Here is an 11,225-nt window from a genome sequence, read left to right as displayed (position 1 = left end):
AGCCATGTACATGCATTAAAATTAATAAACATTGGATGCAAGCATGAGTAGGATATAATCCACCATGAACATAAATATCATGAAGGCTATGTTGATTTTGTTTCAACTACATGCGTGAACATGCACCAAGTCAAGTCACTTAAATCATTCAAAGGAGGATACCACCCCATCATACCACATCATAATCATCGCAATAGCATGTTGGCACACAAGGTAAATCATTATAACTCATAGCTAATCAAGCATGGCACAAGCAACTACGTTCTCTAATTGTCATTGCAAACATGTTTATCCATAATAGGCTGAATCAAGAACGAGGGACTCATCATATTTACAAAAACAAAAGAGGTCGAGTTCATACCAGCTTTTCTCATCTCAGTCAGTCCATCATATATCATCATAATTGCCTCTCACTTGCACGACCGAACGGTGTGAATAATAATAAGAGTGTACGTGCATTGGACTAAGCTGGAATCTGCGAGCATTCAATAAATAGGAGAAGACAAGGCAATGTGGGCTCTTAAACAATAATGCATATAAGAGCCACTTCAACAATTTAATTATGGTCTTCTCCTACTGACCCCCAAAGACAAGAAAACAAATAAAACTATTTACACGGGAAAGCTCCCAACAAGCAAAAGAAGAACGGGAAATATTTTTGGGTTTTCTTTTTAATTATTACTACTACAGCAGAAAAATAAACTACTACTAATTTTTTTGGTTTTTCTTAAGGTTTAACAAAAACACAAGAAGAAAGCAGGAAAAAGAAAATAAACTAGCATAGATATTACAGTGAAAGAGTATGAGCACCGACATCTAGCAACGAGTGTGTGTGAACATAAATGTAATGTCGGCGAGAAATACGTACTCCCCCAAGATTAGGCTTTTGGCCTAAGTTGGTCTATGGCCACGGCTGGCCTGGCTGATATCCATAATAATAGTTGTTGGGGTCGTACTGTGATGAGGAATAGTTGGGATCATACTGATGTGCAGCGGTTATCGCCTGCTGAGCTACAGCGTGGAGTCGAGCTGCCTTCGCTCTCCTCTCGTACTCTTCTACCTCCTATCTGGTAATAACATATCTTCTTTTTGTCTGTGAATCAAAGAAGGCAGGAGCAGGGAGAGTAATATGGAAAACACGTCGTTTATCAAAAATTAAATGATATAAGAGAGGTGATTCAGGGATCTCCAAGTTTCTTTGGTATTCCACCCTTAAAAGTATAATTAGCGAGCATGGTGGAAATCTCAGCTTCCGATATCTTTCTTTTATTAGAAATGATATCCTTCATATATAGCATAAGGATTTGTTTTGAGCACATCAGTTAATCGCATACGCAAAAAGATAGGCCTAATCATTTCAGAAAAGCGCTCAAAATCCTCATCATCCTTTTTCTTGGATGGCTTTGGAGGAAAAGGCATGGGTTTCTGAACCCAAGGTTCCCTTTCTTTACCATGTTTCCTAGCAACAAAGTCTCTTTTATCATAACGTTGATTCTTTGATTGTGGGTAATCAAGATCAACAGCAGGTTCAGTTTCTACATCATTATCATTACTAGGTTGAGCATCATCATGAACATCATCATTCATATTTCATTAGGTTCATGTTCATTACCAGATTGTGTTTCAGCTGTCGGATTTCGGGTTCCGGCAGACCCTTGAGGTTCGAACACTGGGGTGCGCGCGGAGATTTCGCCTCCTACCTACCTGCACCCCTCCGCCTCGCTAAGATCTAAGCTATGGAAGGAACAACACGAATGACACAGGGTTTATACTGGTTTGGGCCACAGTTGTGGTGTAAAACCGTACTCCAGTGTGTGGTGTGGTGGATTGCCTCTTGGGCTGATGATGATGAACAATACAAGGAAGAACAGCCTCGCGAGGGTCTGCTCTTGGCTGGGGCGATGAACCGCTGGGAGGAGTTCAGTCACCCTTCTCTCTTTCTCTCTGATTCTGATTCTCTCTACTTCTCTTGTCTTTCTCTCGTCTCTTCTTCGTCTTTTTTCCGTCCCTTCTTCGTCTTCCTTCCGTCCCCTCTCTCTTTTTTGTTCTGTGGGTGGCTGGTCCTATTTATAGAGGCCCTGGTCCTCTTCCCAAATATCAAGCGGGAAGGGAGCCAACAATGGCGGGCTAATTTGAAGGGGGACAGCTAGTACTAGCTATCCTGACAAAAGTAGTCTTCGCCTGCACAAAGCTCTGGTGGTGACGCCGTCTTGGGCTCCACAATGACCTCCGTCTTGCAGTCCCCTTGGTCTTGGTCTTGTTGCACCGAAATGGCAACCTTTGCCTGATGCCTTGGTACTCCGCGGCTGCGCTTGCTCCCTTTGCACCAAAGAGGAAAGGAGGACGCTGTGCGGGCTGGCACCCGCCTGGCGCCTTTGGTCGTCATGGCTTGCGTCAGGAGCACCTCGTGAGGTACCCCGCCTTGATCTCTCCGCCTCCTCGCGAGCCAGCCTGATGAGGCCGTGCCTGAGGAAGCTCCGCATCGTCCGCCCCGCGAGGCTTGGCCCCTCGCGAGGGTCTTGGGTCTATGTTGGTGAAGATGGGCCGTGCTGGGCCCCCCTTTGAGCCACGCCACAGGCCGCAGGCAGACAAGTCTAGGGACCCCCGTTCCCAGAACGCCGACAGTAGCCCCCGGGCCCAAGGCACGCCTGGACTTGGCCGTGCAGGGAGGCGAAAGGGCAAGAGCGAAGCACCATGGGCCCTAACAGCCTGCGGCCTTGGGCGCCGCATGGCGGTTGATTGGACGTGGGCGTCTCCACTTCCCCATGGCGCCTCGGCAATTGCACGGATTGGACAAGTCCCTGCATGCAAAGCGGGTCATGATTACCTGCGATCGTGGAGGTCGGCGGTTGGCCTTCGCCGGCTATAAGTACGGAACGGCGTGCGCCCTTCCAGTTCATCCCCCCTTGCTTCTCCTTCTTCCTGGTCCTTGCTCCGTCTTGCTGCGATGGCTCCGATCCGCCGATTCTCGATGGCAGAGAAGGGAAAGGCTCCCCGAGAGGAACCCGACCCGCTCCCGCCGAAGAAACGGCTCATCCTTCATGGCCCGGACGAGGGGCCCATCAGGTGGTGCCGAGGCCTTGGTGCGAGCGGGCACCGCCGGGGTTCCCGCTTCCCTTGTATGCCCACATCGAGGGCCCTGAAGGAGCTGATGCTGATCGCCACGGGCGGCGCCGCCGTCGGCGCCGACGGGTCACGAAGGTGTGGGTCGTCCCCCCTGGGGTCCACACCGAGGGCTCCTCCCGAGAGCTCGTGCTCCACGTCGCCATGCCTCCTCAGTCTTGGATTCGCCTTCCTCCCTTCTTCGCCTCCATCGTCCCGCAGGGAGAGCCCCTAGAGCTTTGGTTGCAGCACGCCGGCTGCAGCACCCTCGCGACCGAGGCAGAGGTCGCGGTCGTTGCCCCGGGCGAGGTCTTCATGACTCGAGGCTGGAGCGAAATCGCCCCGGTGTGCAGGACAAGAGGCGCCTTCGCGATCCACTTGGAGCATGACGGTGCTTCGGTGATGTTCTTCAAGGTCTTCGATGCGAACGGGCGCCGGCTGGAGTGCTGCCCCGGGAGAGGTGGCCGGGACCCTGCTGCGGCGAGGACTGGGCCCGCCGACCGCTCCCTTGGCGGCTCCTCAGGCGGTGGAGGCGTCGGAGGTTCCAGCGGCTCCGGCGAGCTCTTCACAACTCCGGAGACGAGCGACGACAGCTACGAGCCCCCGAGCCGGCGCCGCTCCTGGAGCAGGGCGGGCTCGTCAGGCCGCTGCCGACTTTGATCTGGATGGGGTTGGCGCCGGTGCTTGACGGCCCACTGTTGATGATGGCGTCTTCTGCAGGGGCGCGTGTAGTTAGTGTCCCTTTAGGATCTGTTCCCTGCGAGGTATCAAATACGCGTCCCGTGGGGGCTTGTAAGGTGCCTGTGATCCTGTTTTGTTAATACAACCCTTGTCGTAGAACTGTGCGAGTTGCTCATTCCGTCTTAGCTCTGTCCTCCCTTTCGAACCTCACGAGGGCTTGGTGCTCTGCGCCGACAGGTCCCAGTCCCAAGGCGGCTTCAGCCGTCGCTGGTATGCCAGGTCGCGATGCCGTGGTCAAGGCCAGGAGGTGAGCGACCCGGAGTCCGGTAAGAGCCCCTGAGTCGCGATGCTCAGGAGGTCCCCTTTGGCGCTCAAGCAGCCGTCGTTCGGTGAGAAAGGAGAGCGGCGTCGTTAACACGGGATTGCATTAGGTGCGGGGGTGGTGCCACGGTAGCTGGTGCGTCCGGGTGGTGACTTATCTCGAGAATCAGGGGTCGCTCTCTGGTGTGTCGCCGGGTCCGTGCATCGGCAGGCGCGAGGTTGATCGGCGAGGTCCTCGCGTGTCCCTCCCCTCTCGCCTTTGCTCCCCTTTCTACTCTACGTCCTCGGGTCCCGGCCCTCGAGTGAGTCTCAGCCGTCGCTGGTATGCCAGGTCGCGATGCCGTGGACAAGGCCAGAGGGTGAGGGCTGGAGAGCCAGTAGGAGCCCTGAGTCGCGATGCTCAGGCACCCCCCCTTTAACGTGCAAGCGGTTCACGCGGATGAGAGCAAAGGAGACACCGCAAGGGCCTCGCTTGACGCAGCTCCTTCAGGAGATCCTGTAGACCCATCATAGAAAAAACGAGGGGTTGCCAGGACAATTGACGGTCAGCCGTTGGTTGCTTCCGAGGGGTACGAGGCACTGAAGGCTTGACGAGGTGGCGCCATGCGGGGCTGCCGCGGCTAGAGCTCAGCCATTCAGGTTTGTCGGCGTTGCAGGGACGGACCCATGCGCAAGCGTCGTGCCGTTTGAGAGCAGTTCCGTCAGTTGGCGTCAGTTGAGCGGGCAGCTAGGTCAAACACATTAGCCGCGAAGGAGTGGATTCATTCAAATAGATGCTGGGAAGGCGGACATCACTGGGTCTGGCCCGAGCGACTTGGGGATCATGCAGCCCGAGGGGCGCCCCCAACAAGGTAAGCTAACAACATGAAATAAAAGGGATACATGCCGCAGGGACAGACCCGCGTGGCCTGGGAATAATGCAGCCCTGGGGGGGCGCTCCCAGCTGGAAGTGAAACTTGAAAGATGTCACCTGATGGCGTTGAGGACGAAGGGGTGTTGGTGTAGCGGACTCGGTGGGCTGCGGAAGCCGATCCTCACGAGCCCCCAGGCCCAGGGGCCTCAGGAGGCTCCGGAGGCGCTTGTGGCTCCCTGCGGACCATCTCCATCTCCGCCAGGGCTGCGGAACGCCTGGCCTCTTGTGCCTCCATGATGCCCCTCGTGAGGCACTGGTACGTGACAGCCGCATTCGGCAAGCCGTAAGGCATGCGAACGCAGCTGTGGGGTGGACCTCCGCAGCGCCCCACTCACGAGGGCCAGAGGCGCTCCAGAGAGGCGACTCGGTTGAGCCCTGGTATGTCGATGCAGATGCACAGCCCACCATCCTCGCCTGGATGGGGAGCCACTGCTGGTCGACGGCGGCCGCCTTTCATGACCCTTGACTCCTGTAGCTCCTGAATGGCCTTGCTGACGAACTCCTGAGGGTCTGGCTCTCCTTGCCTTACTCCTTCTTGAGGGAAACGTGCTTCGAAGCACGCCTCCATGTGGTGCCCAAGCGCCTCCCTCGTGACCCTAGCCAGGTCGATGGCCCTCCAGGGGAGAGCCCCCGAGCCCTGCCTGAGGAGGGCGCCGGGCGCGCTTTCCTATGCGACAGAAGGAGGTTCCCCCTGGGCAGGCACGGGCCCAGAGGGGCCTGCCTCCTGAGGGGCCGGGCCGGACAATGTCTTCTTCTTCTTGGGGGCGGTCTCGGGAAGCCTCCTGCTTCCGCGATCCAGGTCTTCCAGTGACGCGGCCTGAAAGGCTCGTTCCAGGGAATACACCGCGTCCTTCTCTTCACAGGGCACCGTGATGACTCCGCCACTTCCTAGCATCTTGAGGATGTTGTAGCCGTGGTGAGTTACGGCCATGAACTTGGCCAGCGCTGGGTACCCAAGGATGGCGTTGTATGGCAGGCGAATGTGAGCGACGTCGAAGTCAATGAGCTCGGTGCGGTAGTTGTCGCGTGCCCCGAAGGTGACAGGGAGGCGGACCTACCCAATCGGGACCGTGGAGCCGTCGGTGATTCCGGAGAAGGGTTTGGTTGGCTGAAGCTGGTTGTAGGGAACTTGGAGATCGTTGAATGTTTCCACGGACAGGACGTTGAGCCCTGCCCCACCATCGATGAGGGTCCTGGTGACCGCCACGTTGCTGATGATTGGGGAGCAAAGCATCGGGAGGACTCCGGCTGTAGCCGCACACTTGAGCTGATCTGCTGAGCTGAACATGATGGCGCACGCCGACCACCTGAGAGGGCGCGTGGCTTCAAGCCTGGGGAGTATTGCATTCACTTCGCGGGCGAACTGCTTGAAGATGCGTTGAGAGGCTGGGGCCTGAGCCCCGCCTAGGATGCAGGCGGTTGCGCGCGGCTCCTGGAAGCCCCCAGCCCCCTCGTCTTGGTGGCGGTCCTCGTTTGTCCTTGGCTGCGGCGGCAGCGGAGGGAGGCCTGCGTTGCCATGCGGGCGATCCTCGCGAGGCTGATCCCTCCAGTCTCCCTCGCGAGGCGGGTCTTGCCAGCGATCCTCGCGAGGTTGATCGCGCCACCCTTGGCGTGGGCCACGGTCTTCCCAGCGTCCTGCGTTCCTTCCTCCTCCTCGACCGTAGCCCCGGTCATCGCGGTCGGGGCAACGACCGATCCTTCCTTCTCACGCGGCTCGGAGCTCTTGGCATTCGTTGGTGTTGTGGGTGTGGAGGTCGTGGTACACACAGTACCGGCTGCCCTTGGAAGGTTCGGGCTGATCTCTTCCCCGCTTGGTGTCTGGTTCTGCCGCGAGCACGGCAGCCCCCTTGCGCTTCACGTCCTTGGCCTTGGGCTTCTTCTCTTCTGGATCTGCGGCAGGCAGCTCGAGGAGGGAGAGATGCCCTTCCTCAGCCCTGGCGCACTTGGTCGCCAAGTTGAACAGCTCCAACAAAGTGCATAGGTCTTCATGCATCGCCAGCTCCTCCTTCATCTTCACATCGCGCACGCCGTCGGAGAAGGCTGAGATGATGGCCTCCTACTGCTAATTAACTCTGTCTAATTAAAATAAACCCCTGTTAGCCCCACTCTCTATGACAGGTGGGACCCACAGGTCAGGTTTGACCTGGTCAGCATGTCTATTGACTGCTGATGTCATCAACACGTCATGCTGACGTTGTATTTCTTTTCTGTTAATTTAATTAATTCCAGAAAATGTTTAAAACTTTGAAAATTCATAGAAAATAAATCGTAACTCCGATGAAAATGTTTTCTACATGAAAGTTGCTCAGAAAAATCCAACGAATCCAAATGAGCGGTCCATTCACCTGTCACATGCCCCTAGCATGCTGAACATGGAACCATCCCCTCTCTTCCACCTGTCCGGAATTCGTCTAATGCCGGGAATTCATCCTCGGATGTTTATCCCCTTCGTTTGCAACGTGTAGTACTATGTTAGGAGAACCCTAGCTCTTCCTATCGTCATGTAATGCTTAGTGATGCATATTTTTGCTCTGTATTTACTGTTTCTTCCCCCTCTTCTCTCTGGTAGACCCTGAGACCGATGCCGCCCCTGTGATCGACTACGTCTCCGACGAGCCTTCTTCCTTTTCAATAGAGCTTCCAGGCGAGCAAACCCCCCTTGAGCATTCCGATATCGCCCATTTATTTCCCTCTCACGCTTGCATTAGAACTGCTACTGCTTTCTGTATGATCCTACTCTGATGCATAGCCTGTTTTTGTTACCTGCTTATTGTTACCTTACCTGCTTAGCCCAAACTGCTTAGTATAGGTTGGTTAGTGATCCATCAGTGACCCCCACCTTGTCCCAGTTGCCCGGGCAGCTTCTTGCGGGCGAGGGACTTCTTGGCAGCTCTGCTCTTGCCGCGATGGCACCTGACGGAGCGGGTTCCGCCCAGGGGCCACGCGCCTTGGAGCCATGGCACCTTCTTGTGGAGGAGGCGGCCGGGGCGCTGCCGGAGCTTCGTCGCCCGCGCGGGGCGGGGTGCGGTGCAGCGGAGCGGACGGCGCGGGAGAGCCCCCTGCGGCGCGGACGAGCTCGGCGACGCGGTCGAGCCATTCTTCGTAGACGTCGTCGACGGGACGGTAGCGTAGGAGCTCGTTTCCGTGATGAGTGCAGCTCGAGCCTCCATGGGTGTGCGGAGCGCGCGGGACGAGGAACCAGCTGGGGTGAGCGAGGGAGTAGCGGTGCGGCCGTCTTTCCACACGGACGGATGCTGAGACGATGCTTGTTGCTCGTCCCCCGCCGGGCCGGTGGCGGCGTTGACGGCAGGTGACGGGGAACGGCGAGGACGCCCGCCGACAAGAGCCGTCTGGGCGACGCGGGAAGCGAGAGCGGCCCGGCGCTCGGCGCGGGCCCGACGAGCGTCAGACATGGGCGCGATGGTCGGAGGAGAACGGGGCGGTGGAAGACGAATTCCGGCGCACCCCTACCTGGCGCGCCAAATGTCGGATTTCGGGTTCCGGCAGACCCTTGAGGTTCGAACACTGGGTGCGCGTGGAGATTTCACCTCCTACCTACCTGCACCCCTCCGCCTCGCTAAGATCTAAGCTATGGAAGGAACAACACGAATGACACAGGGTTTATACTGGTTCGGGCCACCGTTGTGGTGTAAAACCCTACTCCAGTGTGTGGTGTGGTGGATTGCCTCTTGGGCTGATGATGATGAACAATACAAGGAAGAACAGCCTCGCGAGGGTCTGCTCTTGGCTGGGGCGATGAACCGCTGGGAGGAGTTCAGTCACCCTTCTCTCTTTCTCTCTGATTCTGATTCTCTCTACTTCTCTCGTCTTTCTCTCGTCTCTTCTTCGTCTTTTTTCCGTCCCTTCTTCGTCTTTTTCCGTCCCCTCTCTCTTTTTTGTTCTGTGGGTGGCTGGTCCTATTTATAGAGGCCCTGGTCCTCTTCCCAAATATCAAGCGGGAAGGGAGCCAACAATGGCGGGCTAATTTGAAGGGGGACAGCTAGTACTAGCTATCCTGACAAAAGTAGTCTTCGCCTGCACAAAGCTCTGGTGGTGACGTCGTCTTGGGCTCCACAATGACCTCCGTCTTGCAGTCCTCCTGGTCTTGGTCTTGTTGCACCGAAATGGCAACCTTTGCCTGATGCCTCGGTACTCCACGGCTGCGCTTGCTCCCTTTGCACCAAAGAGGAAAGGAGGACGCTACGCGGGCTGGCACCCGCCTGGCGCCTTTGGTCGTCATGGCTTGCGTCAGGAGCACCTCGTGAGGTACCCCGCCTTGATCTCTCCGCCTCCTCGCGAGCTAGCCTGATGAGGCCGTGCCTGAGGAAGCTCCGCGTCGTCCGCCCCGCGAGGCTTGGCCCCTCGCGAGGGTCTTGGGTCTGTGTTGGTGAAGATGGGCCGTGCTGGGCCCCCCTTTGGGCCACGCCGCAGACCGCAGGCAGGCAAGTCTAGGGACCCCCGTTCCCAGAACACCGACTCAGCATCAGACATAGAGATATCATTTGGATTATCAGGTGGTTCAGCAATAGGTTCACTAGAAGTTTGCACAGTTCTATCATTTTTCTTCTTCTTCTTTTAGAAGAACTAGGAACATCAATATTATTTCTTTGAGAATCTTGCTCGATTCTCTTAGGGTGGCCTTCAGGATACAAAGGTTCCTGAGTCATTCTACCAGTTCTAGTAGCCACTCTAACAGCATAATCATTTTTCTTACTATTCATTTCATCAAGCACTTCTTTTTGAGCCTTAAGTACTTGTTCTACTTGAGTGGTAACCATAGAAGCATGTTTGCCAACAAGTTTAAGTTCACCTTTAATATTAGCCATATAATCACCCAAGCGTCTAATCATATAAGCATTTTCTTTTAATTGTCTACCAAAATAAGCATTGAAGTCGTCTTACTTAAACATAAAATTATCAAACTCATCCAAGCATTGGCTAGCAATTTTAGTAGGAGGGACTTCAGCTTTATCATACCTATAGAGAGAAATTTACCTTTACTACCTATGTCGGGATATCGAGATCAGGAGGTTCTTCAATAAATAAAGAATTGAGATCATATGTTTCTTCAACAGGCGGTATATTAAGACCATGTATTTCTTCAATAGGAGGTAAATTTTTAACATCTTCAACTTTAATACCTTTTTCTTTCATAGATTTCTTTGCCTCTTGCATATCTTCGGGACTGAGGAATAGAACACCTCTCTTCTTCAGAGTTGGTTTAAGAATAGGCTCAGTAATTGGAGCAGGAGTTGGCTCAGGAGCTGGCTCAGGAGGAGCCCAATTATTTTCATTTGTCAACATATTATTCAATAGAATTTCAGCTTCATCCGGTGTTCTTTCCCTGAAAAGATAACCAGCACAACTATCCAGTTAATCTCTGGAAGCATCGGTTAGTCCATTATAAAAGATATCAAGGATTTCAGGTTTCTTAAGAGGATGATCAGGCAAAGCATTAAGTAACTTGAGAAGCCTCTCCCAAGCTTGTGGGAGACTCTCTTCTTTAATTTGCACGAAGTTGTATATTTCCCTCAAAGTAGTTTGTTTCTTATGAGCAAGGAAATATTTAGCAGAGAAGTAATAAATCATATCCTGGGGACTACGCACACAACCAGGATCAAGAGAATTAAACCATATCTTAGCATCACCCTTTAATGAGAACGGAAATATTTTGAGTATATAAAAGTAACGCGATCTCTCATCATTAGTGAACAGGGCAGCTATATCATTTAACTTAGTAAGATGTGCCACAACAGTTTCAGATTCATAGCCATAAAACGGATCAGATTCCACCAAAGTAATTATATCAGGATCAACAGAGAATTCATAATCCTTATCAGGAACACAAATAGGTGAAGTAGCAAAAGCAGGGTCGGGTTTCATTTTATCTCTAAGTGATTCTTTCTTCCATTTAACTAATAACCTCTTAAGCTCATATCTATCTCTGCAAGCTAAAATAGCGGCAGAAGATTCCATATCAAAAAGATAACCCTCAGGGATAACGGGCATATTTTCATCATCACTATCATCATCGTATTCAGATTCAATAATTTCTTTTTCTCTAGCCCTAGCAATTTGTTCATCAAGAAATTCACCAAGGGGCACAGTAGTATCAGGCATAGAAGCAATTTCATCATAAGTATCATGCATAGCAGAAGTGGCATCATCAATAACATGCGACATATCAGAACGAATAGCAGAAGCAGGT

This window comes from Triticum urartu, chromosome 7 (assembly GCF_003073215.2).
Source record: "Triticum urartu cultivar G1812 chromosome 7, Tu2.1, whole genome shotgun sequence".
NCBI classification, from domain to species: domain Eukaryota; kingdom Viridiplantae; phylum Streptophyta; class Magnoliopsida; order Poales; family Poaceae; genus Triticum; species Triticum urartu.
Note: the sequence above shows the minus strand (reverse complement) of the source record.